Below are 21041 nucleotides of genomic sequence, written 5' to 3'. Positions count from 1 at the left end.
ACTCAGCGCTGCCTCTGCCTCCTTACACTCAGCGCTGCCTCTGCTGCATCACACTCAGCACTGCCTCTGCCTCCTCACACTCAGCACTGCCTCTGCCTCCTCACACTCAGCACTGCCTCTGCTGCATCACACTTAGCACTGCCTCTGCCTCCACACACGCAGTGCTGCCTCTTCCTCCTCACACACAGTGCTGCCTCTGCCTCCTCACACTCTGTGCTGCCTCTGCCGCCTCACACTCTGTGCTGCCTCTGCCGCCTCACACTCAGCCCTGCCTCTACCTCCTCACACTCAGTGCTGCCTCTGCCACCTCACACTCAGCACTACCTCTGCCTCCTCACACTCAGTGTTGCCTCTACTGCCTTACACTCAGCACTGCCTCTGCCTCCTCTCACTCAGCCCTGCCTCCTCACACCCAGCGCTGCCCCTGCTGCCTCACAATCAGCACTGCCTCTGCCTCCTCATACTCAGCACTGCCTCCTCACACTCAACGCTGCCTCTGCCACCTCACACTCAGCACTGCCTCTGCCTCCTCACACTCAGCTCTGCCTCCTCACACTCAGTGCTGCCTCTGCCTCCTCAGACTCAGTGCTGCCTCTGCCGTCTGCCTCCTCACACTCAGTGCTACCTCTGCCAGCTCACACTCAGCACTACCTCTGCCTCCTCACACTTAGCGTTGCCTTTAGTGCCTTACACTCAGCACTGCCTCTGCCTCCTCACACTCAGCACTGCCTCTGCCTCCTCTCACTCAGCCCTGCCTCTGCCTCCTCTCACTCAGCCCTGCCTCTGCTGCCTCACACTCAGCAATGCCTCTGCAGCCTCACACTCAGCACTGCCTCTGCTCCACACACTCAGATTTCCTCTGCCTCCTCTCACTCAGCACTGCCTCCGCTCCTTACACTCAGCTTTCCTCTGCCTCCTCTCACTCAGCCCTACCTCTGACTCCACACACTCAGCCCTGCCTCTGCCGCCTCACACTCAGCATGCCTCTGCTCCACACACTCAACATTCTCTATGCCTCCTCTCACTCAGCACTGCCTCTGCTCCTCACACTCATCACTGCCTTTGCTTCCTCACACTCATCATTGCCCCTGTCTCCTCACAGTCAGCATTCCCTCAGTTGCCTTGCCTTGAGCACCAAAAAGGTCAACAATACTTACATGGTTCTTTTAACATACAGTACATATTATTATTATTGATATATAAAGCGACCACATATTCCGCAGTGCTAACACATTCAGAGAATATGTACATTTGCATAGTTTAATATAATCCCTGATTTTTTTTCATATTTTTCTACTCATTTTGAAATTTGTAGGGAACATAGCACCACATAACATTTCTTTCTAAAAAGGTCATGTCATGGGTTTGGGATCATTATTTGTTTAGAAAGAAGGACATCACAGATTGGAGTAAACAGATGCTTAATTATGCATACTCCTACTACATAAGGGGACACAGCCAGTTCTTTCACATTTAAGGAACACACATTTGTTCAATAACATGTTTAATAATGATGTCCCAACAACAGAAATTACTAGAGCTAACAAGAGTCTTTAATGGATAAAAAATTATATCCTGTATGGAAATGGCCAGGGAGTTATTGTTTTAGGTAGGGGTGTAAAAAGAACATTAGAAACTTAGAGTAACCAGGTGGAGCCAAAGCAACTATTCAACACCTTATTAACTGTTATAGAAAATGTATCCATTCTACTTTCCTTTTAATGTATTATCACTTATAATGTAACTGAAATTATAGCTAAAAATGTATTTTCTTAGGTTGGGATCGCAAAAAAGAAAAGCCAAGTTGATATTGTAAAGTGTAAATTCAGAATGCATGTCGTCCAGCATGTTTAAAGGACAACTGAAGTGAGAAATATATGGAGGCTGCCATATTTATTTCTTTTTATACAATACCAGTTGCATGGCAGTTTGGCTGGTCTATTAGGATGCAGTAGTGTCTGAATAATGCCAGAAACAAGCATGCAGCTAATCTTGTCAGATCTGACAATAATGTCAGAAACACCTGATCTGCTGAATGTTTGTTCAGGGGTTATGGCTAAAAGTATTAGAGGCAGAGGATTAGCAGGAAAGCCAGGCAACTGGTGTTGCTTAAAAGAAAATAAATATGGCAGCCTCCATATCTCTCTCGCTTCAGTTGCCCTTTAAGAGCAGCACAATATTTTTTAGGCTTAGCTTTTGTATGAGGTTTAGATAATGTTGCAGTGTGTGCCAATCCATGTTCTCTTCTGCCACTTTCCATTATTTTCCTCTCTCTTCTTTTGAAGTGTGCGTCTGTGCTACTTTTTATCCTTGAGCAAATCTTATCAGCTCTTCAGCACACCCTGAGTACAAAGCATGGAACTGATGATAAGTCATTTATTTTGTAAGTAGTATGAGTTACATGCCAATATTTTGCCTTTAATTAAAAATAAAGCAAAGATCAATAATGCAAGTATATTGCAATACTGATCAAGGCCTAGAATTTTTATGTATAAGTACACTAAAGCATTGAGTCCACTATTGAAAAGGAAAACTCAATTATCTCTGTGTGACTCTGTATCTTGTAAGGATACATGTCAAACATTTTTCAGCTTACTTACTTTTTTTATCTGCATACAAAACACAATCAGTGTACAAGAGAAACTGGCAAACAGGCAAGTCAAAGCTCCTGCTTGCAGCAAGGTGGGAGCTTCTGGATGTTGAAACAGGACTCCAAACTGAGTACTACACAAACTTGAACTTACTGGCTGCAAAATGAAATAGTAGGATAGTTCTCAGGCTTATACACCACCCATCTATATGAATGCTGTCTAAAGCAGATCAGTGTTTCAGTATAAATGAGTCAATGAGCTTACAGTAACAAAAATGTATGTTTTAATGATGTGCAGACAGCAGTGGCAGCACTCATATGTTGGGTTAATCTTTGTTCTTATGGATTGCACTTTCTTGTTCATTCTAAGCAGGCAAAACCAAAAGCAAAAAAAACATCAATTTACAGATCTCCTATAGTTGTGAGCATTATCTTCCAATGCCAACATCTGAACCCTGACCACAGGATGTGGACATCTATATCAGTGTGCCTTTTAAATCCCGCCGTGGCTTAAATGTCTGCAATCTGCTTTACTTTCCAGTCTAATAAAATAAGCACTTCAAAACAAGAGTTATGATTATCTGATGACAGGGTTCTGTATTCTCTTAGCAAGTAATGGAATCCTTGATGACAGATTCAATGCAAGAGACATTTGTGTTGTGAACTGAAAAGATGGTTAGCCCCTGCATTGCCAGAAGGCCCTGCTACCTACTGTGTAGTAAAACCCTTTGGCATCACAGAGGTTAACACACTGCAGTAGGATTTAAAAGCTGACAGAGTAGAGACTGCATCCCTAGAAGGCTAAATGAGAAAAGTCCTACTGAGTTTTTTTTTTCTGTGAATGAAAGTCTTTTGTAAATGCATTTGCAGGCAGATCAGGTGTCTACTTCACACAAGCCTGAAATCTCAATTGGGATATTGTCATCTTGTCAATCCAATGCAGTTCAAGAGAGGCAAGCAAGAGGCCAGTTATACCAGGTGCTTCCTCCTATTTAGAAGATCAAAAGCAAACCTTTAGCAGCGCTTCTCATATTCAATGTGAAAAAGGGGAAAAACTGTAAAATATGTAACAAGTTTAACGTATTATATTTTCCCGTCAGTAACAAGAGCGGTTAACCAGCCAGTGCTGCTGCTGTTGAAGCCCTAGCAGTAGCTCCCATCGCACAACATGCAAAGAGGTAGTCTTTATTAATTTCAAAGAGAAATACATCATTTCCATTTGTTTCTCCTCATTTCCTTCAATTATCTGCATATTAATAGAGTCATTTATTACTAAGATTTATATTTTCCCTTAGGCTTATGCTCCTCTAGACAGGTAAAAGAGAAGGTGAAAAACCTTGGACATGGCCAGAGCTTTAAGCACAACTAAGCTTAATGACAATACTAAGTATATACATATGTTAACTTTGCTGCATTTTCCAAGATTAGTAGTAATACTAATAATAAACTATCTGTTTTTCCTTTGTGCTTTTTAAGCTTATTTTCCAGTGTCAAATATAAAAATGTCACCAACATCACCACCACCACCACCACCACAAAGGCCCCATTTTTGCACTAGCAGTGAATAACTGGCGTTATCCTCCACAAATAATCCTCTACAAATAAGTCCAAACTGGAGAATCCTCTACAAATAAGTCCAGTGTTAATCTGGTCCATGGCCTAGCACTATTGCAGTTGCCAAACAAACAAACAAACAAACAAAAAATCTGTGTTATCTTTACAGAAATGCCCCTGTGGGAACCCCTATATTAAAATATTGCTGCATATTCAGAATGCTGTTGGGAGGAAGAATAGGCATTTTAAACCGCCCATATCGGTTATATGAAAAGATCCTATAAGAAAAGGGCCTAGATCTAGTTGTCATAGATGTTTCTGGAAATCCTTCTTTTTATTGTCTTCAATTGCGGCATGGACAGCAGTATAATTTTTAAATAATATAGCCCCCATTAAAGTGATACCCCAGTACCCGTTAGATTGTAAGCTCGTGCTTGGCAGAAAAAGCCAAGCCCGAGTGACTCCATGCTACTGTGCACGTGTGAGCCATCCTGCATCTGCACAGTGTAGCCATGCTCCATCCACAAGTCCTTGCCAAGGAGGTTCAGGGTTTACCAACACTGGAATGGTGAGGTGGAGAGGGGCGGCTTCCCTCTACTGAAGTATCTATTTGGGGCACTTTTTCCCCTACAGGTATGCTTTAAACAGTTTTTAGGTTCTGGGCTTGTTAGGAAATGAACAGAGTAGCAAATAACATACACACTGGGTAAATAGCCTATCATTTCCAGTGCTGATAACAACTCCCCTCCCCCCCCCTGCGCACCCCCAGACATTTCTGGGATATATTGCCCATACACTCTTTACTGCAGTAAGCATAGATGGCTATAGTTTTGAACAAATTGGAAGTTTTCCTGAATATACTATACATGCTGAAGCTTCCTCTTTCTGCCAAAGCTGGCGTGTAAAATACTGCGACGCCAAGCACAGCTATGCCTTCTATGCAGTAATAACACTGAGTGACATTGCAACTGACATTTGCTAAAGTTAAGTCAGTAGTAATTATTTCAGGGATTTGCACATGATTAGAACTAAGCAAGCTTTGTTCTCTGTTTTTAGCTAGGAACAAAGGCACCAGCAATCCCAAACAACACTACAGCTAATCAAGCCCACTGCTAGCTGTTAGAGTACCAGTATTGTCCAACAGAAATCAAGCACTGATTAATATTTTTTACCTTTCGTCTAATGCCGTGTAAATACCAGTTTCACAGCATAAACAGTCTCTTCCATTTAAACGTCATGCGCGGTCCAAGTGGGCTGAAATTATTACCATTTCGGAATGTCATTTTTTTTTTCTTTTAGTGTGAAAAACGCTACACCCATTTAACAATTTAATTTGGAAAATGACAAGCAAAATAGGGACATAATTGTGTACCTATCTCAGAGCGACTGCATAGATTACACAGACAATCTGTTAGAAGAGCATAACTTGCAATTCAGCAATTATCATTCAGCATAACATTTACAACGGGATACTCAGTCCACGGTACATGGCAGCACTTCCAGTAGCCTCCAATTAAGCAGAAATTGCACTCAAGATACATGTTTAATTTTAACGTTCTGCAGCGTACAGTATGTTGCCTTGGAGACATCAGGTCAGCATATTTTAGTACTTGATGCGCCAACAGGATTACCTTCCATCAATCATTCTGCACCCACCTTGCTTAGAGATTAATAACTGGCTTAGCACTGCTCTGAAATTACCCCTCATTTGTGGCTGATTTTTATTTTAACTCCCATCATCCTGGGTGAGCCAGTTAGATGCCACGATTGATGTGCACATTATAATTGTTTTTCAGTGCTGCTGCCGTATAAACAGCTCATTTCTGTATTTTCCCCCCAATTATTTCTCATTCTCTTTCATGTGGCTGGCTTTTTTTCTATGCATATTTTGGCTCAGCCCACTGCAGGATTGTGTATTGGCTCCCAACTTCCCCTACACATACTGGTCCCTTCATTCCCCAGGCAGTCACCTCATTAGCTCCTTCTGCTGCAGGCACTTCTAATCTGTTTCTCGCAGAGTGATAAGACCTGCCTCACAGTCACATTGTAAAATGATTTATTTCAACAATAAAGTGTAATAACAAACTATATTGTGTTGTTCATATTGTTTCTCCCCCCCCCCCCCCCATATATTTAAAGATCCATTGCGAGGATTTGAAGACCTCTATTCTGTCTATTGTAAAGAATGAAGCAGGCTCATTAAAACAAAACATTTCTATAGAACAAATTGCCAGAGTGAAGGCAAGATACAAAAGTATACTTCTAAGAGGTAATTTAACTTGTTCTGTATTTTATATGGCTGAGGAATTCTATAGCTTCAGAATTACATAGATGTGTTGCTGAAGTTGTACAGAGGGTGGTTTAATGGGTTTACATTACATGGCTGTCTGAAAGGATAACATGCGTGGGATTTTTTTAGAGCAATGTTTAGGAATGAAAGACAAAGTGATTCTAATTTTCAAAGAGTTATGGAAAATAATAAACATTTTCTAAGCAACCAGAACGGAAAAGCAATGAATCTGGAGACCTTCAAGTTCCTAAACGATGTCAAGAGCTGCTCTCCATATTTAGTACTCTGTGATCCTGGAAATGAGTATGTATCTTTGTTTAACTGGCCGTTGGCAGGTGAGCTGTCCGCTTGCCTAGTGCTGATTGTTACAGCATTATTGCAGTCTGTTCTCCCCAGAGTGCTGCACTTATTGGACTGCTATAAATCTTATGCGGTGTATGGAATGTATGGCAGTGTATATTGCTGTGCAGCAGGTGCAATGTTACCTGTCATGATCCTTACTGTATCTCCTTCATGATCACATGCACGTGACTCGTGTTCTGTTTGATGCTATTATGGTATTAATGACATAACAATTTATAAATGTATAGTTTAGTATGCATATACTGATTTCTAAAGCCTATTTTGTAGTAAAAGAGAAAAAGGGGGTCTGCTTCAATGTCACTCAAAATGTTTTATTTGAGATTTATCCCAAAGCAGCCACAGAAACACCCAGCTAACATTTTTCGGACCTAGATTGGTCCTAAATCATAGCACTATATGAATTAAAATAGTATCACAATGCTGGCCCATAAAATATAAGTATCTAAAGAGATAACGTGTCCTTATAACCACTATGAACAAAGTATAAATGCACCTTGCATGGGTATTCAAACATTTGACTTGTGAAATTAAAGAAAAAGTGATGGCTCATGCTCAATATAATATTGCCTTATTAAAACAGAAAGCAAAAATATATTAAGCATAGTTTTTTTTGCAAGAGGGCTTTTCAGTCTCTTTAAGCGTGTACATTTAAAAATGCTGTGTGCAAAAATGGGCATGAAATAGTAGTAGTAACTAACCACCCCTCACCTACTCCTAAAACTAACCCTCCTCTATCTATGCCTAAAACTAACCACACTCCACCTACTCCTAAAACGAACCCTCCCCTATATATGCCTAAAACTAAGCACCCTCCACCTACTCCTAAAAATAACCCTCCCCTATCTATGCCTAAAACTAACCACCCTCCACCTATTCCTAAAATGAACCCTCCCCTATATATGCCTAAAACTAACCACCCTCCACCTATTCCTAAACTAACCCTCCCCTATATATGCCTAAAACTAACCACCCTCCACCTACTCCTAAAACTAACCCTCCCCTATCTATGCCTAAAACTAACCACCCTCCACCTATTCCTAAAATGAACCCTCCCCTATCTATGCCTAAAACTAACCACCCTCCACCTATTCCTAAACTAACCCTCCCCTATATATGCCTAAAACTAACCACCCTCCACCTACTCCTAAAACGAACCCTCCCCTATCTATGCCTAAAACTAACCACCCTCCACCTATTCCTAAAACGAACCCTCCCCTATCTATGCTTAACACTAACCACCCTCGTCCTACTCCAAACACTAACCTTCCCCTATCTCCAGGGGCATCGTTAGGGTGATACATTTGGGGCACTACCCCAATATTGCTCGGCTCCCCGGATGTTGCTTTCCATAGTGCCCTATGCTGTGAGGTTCTGGAGAGGTGTCTCCATTGCTATGGCAGCACACAGTTCCCAGAGGTTATTACTGTGCAGACCAAGGGTAGAAACATTCATAAGAAGGGGGCATGCAGGGGGGGGGGGGGGCAGAGCTACAGATGCTTTACACTGCCTGGAAGCAGACATCACATGGGTCCCGGGAACCTGTGAGGGAGAAGTGAGCCTCACCTGTAGCTCTTCCCCTACATACCTCTGTGTCGTGTATGCTCCCACCCCTGCACGTTGGGCAAAGATTTTTGTGCACTGCACACCACCAGCAAACCCAGCCAGCCCAGCAGCATCACAGCCATCCCATCAGAATCACAACTAGCCAGCCCAGCAGCATCACAACCTGTCCAACAGCATCACAGCCAGCCCACTCAGCAGCATCACAGCTAGCCAGCACAAACAGCATCATCACAGTCAGCCAGCCCAGCAGCATCAGTTCCAGTCCACCCAGCAGCATCACAGCCAGCCCACTCAGCAGCATCATGGCCAGCTAGCCCAGCAGCATCACACCCAGCCAACCCAGCATCGCTAGCCAGCCTAGTATCAACACCCCCAGGCAGGTCAGCTAGACCCACCATGCCACCAGCCAGGCAAGCCAGACCTGTATCACCACCACCATCAGCCAGGCAGCCTAGCATCCTCACCAACCAGATCAACATCACCAGCATGCCAGCCCAGCATCATCACCAGCGAGGCCAGCCAGACCAGCATCACCACCAGCCAGCCAGCCAGACCAGCATTACCAGCAGCCAAGCTAGCAAGACAATCATCAATACCAGTCAGGCTAGCCCAGCGTCACTGCCAGCCAGACCAGCCAGACCAGCATCACCACCAGCCAGGCCAGCCAGACCAGCATCACCACCAGCCAGCCAGACCAGCATTACCACCAGCCAAGCTAGCAAGACAATCATCAATACCAGTCAGGCCAGCCCAGCGTCACCGCCAGCCAGACCAGGCAGCCCAGCATCACAACCAGCCAACCCAGCACACATCTCTGCTGGGCCAGCCAACCCAGCATCACCACCAGGCTAGCCAAGCACAGAAACTCTGCCGATTATTGTGAAATGGTACCTATTTATGATATTTCTATGTGGAAACACACCTGACATACTGAGAAAGTCGCTCACATATGTGGTGCATCGCAGTGCAGCAAGCCGTGTTACAAAGCGTTCATTATGCCACCGAGCAACGCACCACTGTTAAAAGATTACACTGCCAAGTTCATGTACATTTGGCCAAATGCATGACCACACCCATTTTACGACACAAGGCCATTTTTTTCTGCAAGACAACTCGTATAAAAGCTGCGCTTAATAGTATACCAATGTCACTCTACTGTTTCTGTAGTGGAGCACTGATGTAGCGACTTCCCTGAGTGCAATCACAATTCAATCCTACACAAGGTTTGAGTAGAGTGGCAATCCACCTGCTGCAGTTCTCATACCACAGTTACACCTTAAACAGCTGAAAGAGCAATAGACATAACATAGTGCAGGCATAGTTAACAACATACAAACTGGGCACACGTATTCACACTGCATGCAATTGGGGATGTGAGAGGCTTAAAAACTAAAGAAAAAATCTGGTGAGCAGGGAAAGGGAGTGACCCCTGTATCCTGGTGATGAATTTGTACACATTCCCAGTTGCATGCATGTGTGCCTGGGGTGTATGTTGTTAACTATGCCTGCACTATGATATGTCTATTGCTCTTTCAGCTGTTTAAAGTGTAATTGTGGTAAGGGGAATACTAGGGCAGGTGGATTGCCACTCTACTGGAACCGTGAGCGATGTTGTGTTGAATCACATTTTTTTGTGCTCCACAGCTCAACACTGACTTAATCCCCAGAGGTGCTCTGAAACTCCCAGGACCCTAGCAAAACCTCTGCGTATGCCCACTTATAGCAGCTCTAAAAGTACATTAGGGCACTGGAGACACTCAAGCAAAATAGTGAGTGCCAGGGCGCCCCACTATATAACTGAGGTTCCTAGGGACAGAAAGCTGTAATGCCACTCCAAGTACTTACCCTTTATCAATGTTAAAGAAAACCTAAGAACAAGCAAGAAAAGAATTGATACTTACCTGGGGCTTCATCCAGCCCCCTTCAGGCTGTGGGCTCCCTTACCATCTCCCTGGGCCACTCAGCTAGCCAGCCTGGTAACTTGCCTCAGTCATGTTTCATCGGACATGCGCATGGTCCCCCATCATGCTCCCATAGCCAGAAGCACTTTGTGCCTACACAGTACTGATGAACAGGTGCAGAACACTACCAGCCACAGGAGCACTATGGGGTAGCGTGTGCAGCTGGCCCACACATGCGTGACAAAGTGCAAATGTGGCAAGGTACCGGGCTGGCTAGCGCACAAAGTAAAAAAAAAAAAAAAAGATTGCAAATAGGTTTATCTGTTAACATACGCAGTCTGATACCAGTAATCTGTCAAAGCTATAACATTTGCAATGCTAGGAGGATTTAGCAAAATGATGGCACAGATATTTGAATTGAATAGCACTTGCTTCAAACTGATTGTGTTAATTAAAAAAAAGCGTTTGAGGTGTTTAGGAACTGATAGCACTGCTCAAAGACATTATTGAGTGCATAGCTGCATTACTGCACAAGACCACTAGGGGGGGACTTTTTTTTCTCACATCTATACCTCATAAGTAATATGGTTCTCTAGATAGATGATGATAAATTACATTTGGAGAATGAAAACTAATTTAACTTTTATAAATGGCATCAGAACTAGCCTCCACTGACTTGATTGAACAGTTATTTCAAATTTAAAATTCATGAAAACTACATTTACATTCATTCTAAATATATTCAAAACTATTCTGAATAGGCTAATAGAAGGTGATCAGTCTTATTATGTTAACTACCTGGAATATTGTTTTAGCCTTACGAATTATAGAAACAGACGCACATTTATGTTTCTGTTTGTTTACTTGAATTTGCTGCACCAAATTGCCTGTGCGCGCACAAAGGATTGTGTGTGTGTACATGTGTGTGTGCATTTGTGTGTACTTACGATATGCATGATGCACTTCATGTATCAACTAAACCTTAGGCCCAGTGCACACCAAAACCGCTAGCAGATCCACAAAACGCTACCGGTTTTTGGAGCTGATTTCAGAGCGATTCTAGGTATGTTTAGAGAGGTTTTCTAAACATACTTAGCGGTTTTGGGTGCGTTTTTGGGTAGCAGATTACACATATTGTTACAGTAAAAGCTGTTACTGAACAGCTTCTGTAACAAAACGCCTGGCAAACCGCTCTGAAGTAGCGTTTTTCAGAGCGGTTTGTGTTTTTCCTATACTTTACATTGAGGACGAAACGCTTCCGAAAACCACAAACGTGCAGCAGGAGGCGCGTTTGTGGCTTGGCAAAAACCTCAAACCGCCGGTGTGCACCATCCCATTGCAATACATTAGCCAAGCGTTTTTCCAGGCGGATGCGGCCGGCGGATCGCTCCAAAAACCGCTCGGTGTGCACTAGGCCTTACTCCATGATTGTGGAATACTTCATAAAAGAGACATCATTACAGTAAGCAAACTCGATGGAAATAGCAGGTATTTGTAGAACCTGAACAGGCATAAATGAATGGCCAAGGCTATATATACCTTAAGTATTCACTATCCATTATGTTTTTATTTCTGCACTCCTCCCCCTTATGATATTATTTTTTTCAGAAAGCCAGTGAGAGGGGTCTGTCCTAAATTCTTTCACCTTCACTTTATCATTTAATAAATGCACATAGATTGCGGTACCCATAAAGTATATGGGACAACTGAATTGTTCCTGTATATTAAAAAACCATATCATTTCAGAGATAAAAAATGAACAGCATGCAAGATCCTCTTTTTCAATGGAGCGCACATGGCTAATACTATCACCTACAGATAGATATTTGTTTTATTGCATTAAGTCAATGGCACCCAGATGTGCAAACGGAAGTATGATTAGCTGGCCGCTGGCCAGGTTATTAAAGGCATTTTCAGCTGCTGCCATTGTGGAGCACTCCATAGTGCACATTTACTCTCAAATAAATCATGGATTGCTTGTGTTTATCTTTCCACTGTATTGTACATACTGCATTTCCATAATAGGTTTTGATACCATTAGTGTGCTCACGGCACCATATAAATTCCACATCAAGAGAATAGCAATTCTCAGGCCGCTGACTGTTGAGCAGCTAAAACTGAAGAATCATCCCACTGTGCACCATTTTTTGTCTATGAATCTTGTACGCTATGACTGCATTCCTGTTAATTGGGCGCAAGTCCAGGTTTGCTGTGAGCCGTCGGTGGCACTGGGACTTTTACGAGAAGAGCCTCACTCTGTCATTCCTCCTCTCCGGAGAATACAAATGCTCTGTATAAATGTCCTCCTCTGTAAAATCGAGGTCTTTTTTGACCTAGATTGCTTAAATCGGCTGCATTTTTTTAGCCTTTTGGGAGAGTAGCTAACATTGGGACGTGTGCTGCAACACTTTCTATCATTATTATGTAAATTCCAAAGAAAGTGCTACACAGATAGAAAAGATATCAAGGACGAAATTGCCTAAGCCTGCTTCTTTTTCTCTCTGAAGTAAGGCACTTGCATTAAGCAATTTGAAACATCCAATGGTTGTAAATGTATCTGAATAATTTGAATGTAATTTTGTCATATACAGTAGGACAATCACGGCTTTTAGCTGCTTGTTGAACTCCAGTGCTGCATGCATAATACATGGCAAGTTTACTGCTAATGTGCTAGCTAGCACTGGAGAACACTGGTGCATCTGCATCACCCAGTTGTTTGGAATGCTCATTCAGCAGCTTAGCATTCTGGGCACATGCAACAGCATTTAGAAGCAGGCAGAGTATAACCCTGAGCTTTGCATAATACACTGCCTGAAGTTGCCATGGAATTTTAAATACATATAAGACAATTTGCAAATTAACAAAATGGGATATGTGAATTTTACAAGTAGGGTGCTATGCTGTGATCTAGAAACTACTGTTGTTAATGTAATCATGCTTAAAGGAATACTAAGGTGAAAAAAAGAAAACTGATGAGATAAACAATTGTATCTATCCTCCTTTTCCTAAAAACGACATTAGATATTGCACAGTTTTATTTTATTCTACTTTTTTAAGTGTTTACTGTTTCGCGGTCTCTGCTCAATGACACATTTGTTGAAGTATGCCAGTGCTAAAATCTATGATCTGTTGGCCATTTTTATCTTTTTCCTGCTCTCAGGGGCCATTTTCTGCTAATGTTTTATGGCTGTAATTCCTTATCAGTAAAGGTTACTCTTTGGTCCGACCAGATCCCAGCTGGACAGAAACTGTCACTTTCATAACCGATGTTTAAAGTGGACCTGAAGAGTCTAAAAAAAAAGTTTCACTTACCTAGGGCTTCTGCCAGCCCCTGCAGCCGCTCTATGCCTGTGACTTTACCTAACGATCCAGTCCCCCGCTGTGGCTCACTTTCCTTCTCGCTGACTTGCAAGTCAACGTCTATTGCACCTGTGTGGCCCTGGCATAGCGCATCTTCATACGCGCTCCATAGTTGGGAGCGTCCTGTGCAGGCGCAGTATGAGAAAATATCTACTGCGCCTGTGCAGTACACTCCTGGCGACAGAAGCGTGAACAAGGGCACACGCGGTCAGGTCTGCGCAATCACAGTGGATGGCAACTCAACAAAGCGAAAGTGAGCTGCGGCGGGAGGACCAGAGGATAGTTTGGTAACGTTGCAGGCACAGGGCGGCTGCAGGGGGCTGGCAGAAGCCCCAGGTAAGTGAAACTTTTTTTTTTTTAGACTCTTCAGGTTTCCTTTAACTCTTTCAGGCAGAGAAAGAAAAAAAGGAACACAGCATAGTTATTTGTGTGCTTGGCACTACACATACACATGTCTTTCTCATATCACATGATGTTCCCTCGGTATTCCTTTTTTGGAAAGCTACACTGTATTACCATTAGGGAGTGTACATTTTACAGTGATGATTCACTTAAGGAAAGTGACTGTGAGGAGCAGCAAAGATCCTCTGTGCTCACCTCCTGGGGGATACAATTATATCGCCCAGGAGGTGGCGCAGCATTATTTTTAAAAAATTTTTTTTTTTTAAATCATGTAGCGAGCCAAGGGCTCGCTACATGATAGCCGCTGTGCAGCGGCATCCCCCCACCTACTCCGATCGCCTCCGGCAATCAAAGCAAACAGGAAATCCCGTTGAGAACGGGATTTCCTGTTTGGCTTCCCCCGTCGCCATGGCGACGATCGGGATGACGTCATCGACGTCAACGACGTCGTGACGTCAGAGGGAGTCCCGATCCACCCCTCAGCGCTGCCTGGCACTGATTGGCCAGGCTGCGCACGGGGTCTTGGGGGGGGGGAGCGGCGCGGCACGGCGGATAGCGGTGAATCAGCGCGGAGCGGCGGCGATCGGTATATACACGCAGCTAGCAAAGTGCTAGCTGCGTGCAACAAAAAAAAATTATGCAAAACGGCCCACCAGGGCCTGAGAAATCCTTTGTGGCGGCTTACCCCGAGCTCAGCTCGGGATTATCCCCCAGAGGGTTAAAACATCAAATCACACAGAAGGAAATTAAAATAATGGAAACTTCCCTGCATAAGACTGAATGTTTGGAACATATTGCAATTTCACTGCTGTTTATTGCACTCTTCTGTCAGTAATTCACATTCCATGAGTAGGCATTTCATAGTGTTTCCTTTTCTAATTACTGTGTATCAAACAGTGCAAGGGGTATGCTGGATAAATGACTGCTCCGATAAAATCAATTCCATGATAAGTCAATTAGAGATTACACACACCTGAGCTAATTGTTTGTACTTGCACTTAAGAGATGAAATAAGAGATGAAGTTAGGTACAAATCTTGCTCTAAAGAGGCCGCACAACAAAAATAGCAAGTAAATAATATTTCCTAATGTAAATGTACACACAGAAACTAGTTTCTCTAGAACATGAACCTGACCTGATAAGAGTGAAAAGAGTAGAACTCCGCACAACTATCATCTTGATGTGCTTAGGGCCAGTGGCATAGCTAAGGCGCTATGGGCCCCTGTGCAAGTTTTACATGCCCCCCCAAGGACATAACAATTGATATGGCGCACCAAAACCTGCCAAAGACAACCACAGAGTTAGCGGTGCAAGAAGGGGATGGGGAACAGCTTGTTAATAATTACCACTATTCAAAGCATCTAAAGAAGTGATTTTTACCAGCACCAATAGAGAGCTAATACTGTGATAGAGGGTGTACCCTTTGGGGCCCCTCTGCCCTAAGGGCCCCGATGCAGTCGCTACCTCTAGACATAACATTGGAGGAAAAGAGACTAGAACACCAATATACAGCACCATACTCGTATTTCAACATAACAGGAATAAAACCGTTTAAAGGACGACTAATGCAAAAAAAGTAGACAGTTAAAATCTAACAGACCGGACATGTTTGAACTATTCCATCTCCTCATGGGGGACTCTCAGGGCTAGAGCGAATCTGCATGCATTTTTTGCATGCAGATTTGCATAGCCAATAATAGTCAATGGGCCTGTTACTACTTGTCAGGAAACCTGTGCGGTTGACTGTGCAGAAAAAATCTGCAGAGCAGAGCCATCAGAATTCACACACCACAAGGCTATTGTGCGATTCGCATGTAATGTATTTAATATGAAATTTGCACGTGCTTTCGCTCTACGAATTTACCATGCGAATTCGCATACGTTTTCGTGTAACATCAATGTAAAAGCACACAGGCACTGACATGGGTAAAATCGCATACTTACTAAAATACACAAAAACGCATGCGAATTCACATGAAAATTAGCATACAAACACATACAAATTTGCATCCGCATGCAAATTCGTTTATGCGTTTTCCGCAAAGAAATCGCACCTCACTAGTGGAAACGGGCCCTGAGGGTTTTCTTTGTTTTCAGCAGCATTTCCTGAACAGCAGTTTAACTGCCAAAATGGTAAGATACCAGCCGGCCTCCCTAATCACACTATTTTGTTAGTTAGACTTTGCAACTGCTGTGCAGGAAATGCTGTTGAAAACAAAGAAAACCCTGAGAATCCCACATGAGGCGATAGACTGACCCAAAACCTGTCGGCTCTTTCAGATTTTAACTGCCTACATTTTTCGCGATAGTGGTCCTTTAAGACGGTAACAATTAACTGGCTGTATTAGGCTTGTTCACACATAAAAAAGTGTCCAGTCCTGTCAGTTTTTGACAGTTGCCATCAGTTTTGCATGTGTTTCTCTGGCTGTGTTCACACATATATTTGTAGTCTAGTGCTGTCAGTTTGTATCAGTTTTGCATGTGTTTCTCTGGCTGTGTTCACACATATATTTCCAGTCCAGTGCTGTCAGTTTGTATCAGTTTTGTATGTTTTTCTAATTAGCAATGTATCATTATAGCAAATATCAGTAGTATTTGCAAATAGAGTTGAAATGACCTATAGTAGTTGTATCATCTGATGCAATCACAACTGGATGCACTCAGGGATTAAAACCTGGGTTCAGTATGTTTGCTCAGATAATTAGGTAGTGTAATATTAGTAGGACATATCAATACAACATTCAGGTTCCTGGCCTTCCCAGAGAAGGTGGAAGAGTCAAAAGTAAACCACTATCTGAGGCTTAGCAATCCAATGCTTGGCCATTTTCAGATTGAATAACAAAGTCTACATTTTTTTTCAATACCACACACAGGTAAGTGGTGAAGGTTAGGTAGGGCTCTTAGTAAACAGAATTTCAGATGCACCTCCAAGAACTCTTATAGGTTAACAATTGTTATAACTGGACCAGCTGTATAAATTATTTGATATGTACATAGTAAAAATGTTTCTTTTCACTGTTTTAAGATACTCAACTTTTTTCTCTCATCATATCCATGTGTATGCCAGAATCTTAGTGTGGTATTTCTTTGCTTAAGACATCAGTTTTCATTATAGCAAATTTACTTTGCTATTAAACCCCAAAACATTATTTGCATTGCTTAATGAAGCAGGGCCATGTCAATATATCCTCTGCTGTACCTGTGCCTCAAGCAGCAAAATGAGATTGATTTGGCAGGGACATGCACCTAAACAACTTTATATCTGATGCAGTGTGCATTGGTATTAATTCTATAAAATCCTAATTAGCACCTAATTGCTACAGAGTCGGCTGCTTATCCAGGAGGGTTTCCAGAATATGTGTGTGTGCTTTAGAGCTGGAAATATAACATGGCAGAACTATTCTCTGCAACGACAAACTGCTGCTAATAGTCTCTTAATTTTCATTTGTTGTTTCCAACAGGCCACCTGGAAAATCAACCGCAGCTGAGAAGCCTTTTGTAGCCTTTGAAATACATCAATAACTATGAAGCATTTTCTTCTTCAGGGCATTTTCTCTATTCCGTTTTCACAGAAAATATCTGATGGAGCATTTTAACTTAAAATACCCTTATTTATCATTATCAAAGTCCTGGCTGTTTTGGAAAGAATCCATGGCACTGTCATGTTTGTATAAACCTCCTTGATGTATGGATTAATTTCATGCTGTGGCCACATTATGTGCACTTTTCTACAATGCAGCTTCCACTCTGCAATCATATTGCCTTGTCACTGTGAAGGACTCTAACGGTGGTACAAGCTCCCTACCAAATGTTACTCATTATATATACTGATTAGCCACAACATTAAATCGACTGGCAGCTGAACGGAATAACATTGCTTATCTCATCACAATGGCACATGCCAAAGGGTGGCATTTATTAGGCAGTAAGTGAACCGTCAGTTCTTAAAGGTGATTAAACCTGGCAAACTTAAGGCTCTGAGAAACTCTGACAACAGCTAAATCATGATGGCTAGATGACTGGGACATAGCATCTCTAAAATGGCAGTTCTCATGGAGTGTACCTGATGTGAAGCGGTTTATATCAACTTTATATCAACAAACAGTGGAGAACCAGTGAACTGACAGGGTTGTGGACAACCACGATTAGCCCATCTGGTTTAATCCCACAAAAAAGATCTACTGTTGCAAAACTGGTTGAAAATATTGATGCTAGATATTAGAGAAGGGTGCCAGCACATATAGCCTATCACAGCTTGCTGTGCATGGGGCTGATAATATCTCTGAATAACTAATTTATTAATTTGAAGAAATGACTGGTGACTGCAGTGCTACGTCTCCCTTCACCAGGCTGTGTGGTGAGGTTTCTCTGGCAGTGCTGTTCACCTGGTGATAACCATTCTGGCACTTCCACTAAACCCATATGAACTCTGTGATTGGTACTACCATGGCATAATCCGGAGGTTGTAGGGTTTTCCAGTTGTAGCCTCTCACCCCAGAGAAAAGCAGAGCCACCACAGAACCATTATCCATAAGAAAACAGTTACATGACCTCTTCATCAAAATTATATAAAAAAATATTTAATTCTGGGTTTGCTCCGCTCCATTTTACCACTGTGTTCACATCCGGGACAGATGGGTCGCACCATAGGTGGCTATGGGCAATGCATCTGCTCATCCAGAAAAATGCAGGAAGTTCAGACTCTGTTCCATTTGCTTGACACAGTTTTTATCACCTAACCCTAACCTTTCCCCTACATGAACTCCTTTCGAATGCCTAAGCCAACCCTCAACTAACATTAAAACTAGTCTCTGATGTATAATTCTAACCTCTCCTCAATGTCAAGCACTTCTTATTGCCTAAGCCTACACTCCACTCTAATCTCAACATTAACCTCTTTCTGACACCTAACTCTAATCTTCCTTTTTGATATTTATACCTTCCTGATGGCCAACCCTAATCTCTTCCTTAGTTTCAGGAAGGAGTTGCTTACCTTTCCACCCAACCCTAAATGATAAGCCTAACCTCACTGGTGATCTTAGCTGATACCCCCACACCAAATCATAGCACTAAGGGCCAAAGGAACTATTGCTGGTTAACAGCCTTAAAACACCCTAACTAAACACCTAACTAGTTGTTGACCAATACCCTCAGCACTGCCACTCGATCAAGGTCTTATGCCCACACCAAATCCAAGCAGATTGCACACCGTATGCAGGAATTTTGATGGGGCTAGACCCAGTAGCTATCAAACACAATATTCCAAAAAAGGGTCCACACTCAGTTTGCAGGAACTCACAGGTAGGGATGAGCGTAATGACCTAATTACGAATTTCCGAAATTTCGAGAAATTACTACAATTACGATTTTAGCAGTAATCGAAATTTCGTAATTTTCGCAAATTACGCAAATTTTCGTAATTACGATTACGAAATTTAGTATTTTAAAGTTTGCAAAGGTTTCTATCCCTCTAGATGCCTAAAATGAATAACCAACCTCCCTCCCTCCCTCCCTCTCTCTCTCTCTCTCTCTCTCTCTCTCTCTCTCTCTAGAGATTTGTAGTATTTCAAAACCATACTCACATTCATGACATGTCCAGGGATCAAACCCAGGCCAACCACATGGAAGACAGCTATGCTCACCACCATACCACCAAACACACACTAAATAGACTGCTAACCTAAATCTTACTTGTAGACAGTCATATGAGACACATGCTGGGTGCAGGGCTTTGTGATTGGACCATGCGATAGAGTGAGGTGCAAAAATGAAATCATGCCTAGCAGAGGATGGTTTCACAGTGCTAAATGCTAGGCTGGCTGTGGTGCAATTGGTTAGTGTGTCTGGCTGGTAACAGCAAGGTTACAGGTTCAATTCCATCCAGGCATGTCTTTTCCTTTTGCGTTCAACAGTTGTCCAAACAGAGCCAACAGAGCCCCAGATAGCCATGTAGAGTTAGGTCACAGCTAGCCTGGCTGTGGTGCAATTGGTTAGTGTGTCTGGCTGGTAACAGCAAGGTTACAGGTTTGATTCCATCCAGGCATGTCTTTTCCTTTTGCGTTCAACAGTTGTCCAAACAGAGCCAACAGAGCCCCAGATAGCCATGTAGAGTTAGGTCACAGCTAGCCTGGCTGTGGTGCAATTGGTTAGTGTGTCTGGCTGGTAACAGCAAGGTTACAGGTTTGATTCCATCCAGGCATGTCTTTTCCTTTTGCGTGCGCGCGCTGCGCCATTGAACCCCATAGGGTATTTTGCGTGCGTAAAACTTTACGCATGCAAAACTTTGTGCTCGGTGTTTGGACAACTGTTGAACTCAAAAGGAAAAGACATGCCTGGATGGAATCGAACCTGTAACCTTGCTGTTACCAGCCAGACACACTAACCAATTGCACCACAGCCAGGCTAGCTGTGACCTAACTCTACATGGCTATCTGGGGCTCTGTTGGCTCTGTTTGGACAACTGTTGAACGCAAAAGGAAAAGACATGCCTGGATGGAATCGAACCTGTAACCTTGCTGTTACCAGCCAGACGCACTAACCAATTGCACCACAGCCAGCCTAGCATTTAGCATTGTGAAACCATCCTCTGCTAGGCATGATTTCATTTTTGCACCTCACTCTATCGCATGGTCCATGGTCCAATCACAAAGCCCTGCACCCAGCATGTGTCTCATATGACTGTCTACAAGTAAGATTTAGGTTAGCAGTCTATTTAGTGTGTGTTTGGTGGTATGGTGGTGAGCATAGCTGTCTTCCATGTGGTTGGCCTGGGTTTGATCCCTGGACATGTCATGAATGTGAGTATGGTTTTGAAATACTACAGATCTCTGGAGAGAGAGAGAGAGAGAGAGAGAGAGAGGGAGGAGGACTGGCTGGCTGTGCTATTCATTTTAGGCATCTAGAGGGATAGAAACCCTTACAAACCTGAAAAAGTAAAATTTCGGTTGGAGACACGAAATTCGTCATTACGGGAGTGAAATTTCGATTACGAAATTGTAAATTACGAATTGAAAATTAA

General features: G+C 42.8%; 1 protein-coding gene across 19 annotated transcripts in view; it reads right to left on the bottom strand.

The window, feature by feature from the left end:
* The window catches only part of CELF2 (CUGBP Elav-like family member 2), a 688411-nt gene that overhangs the window by 305969 nt on the left and 361401 nt on the right, over positions 1 to 21041 (bottom strand). The window lies entirely within an intron of this gene.

Source organism: Hyperolius riggenbachi, chromosome 3, assembly GCF_040937935.1.
Source record: "Hyperolius riggenbachi isolate aHypRig1 chromosome 3, aHypRig1.pri, whole genome shotgun sequence".
NCBI lineage: Eukaryota > Metazoa > Chordata > Amphibia > Anura > Hyperoliidae > Hyperolius > Hyperolius riggenbachi.
Note: the sequence above shows the minus strand (reverse complement) of the source record. Positions and strands in the feature narration are given on the sequence as shown.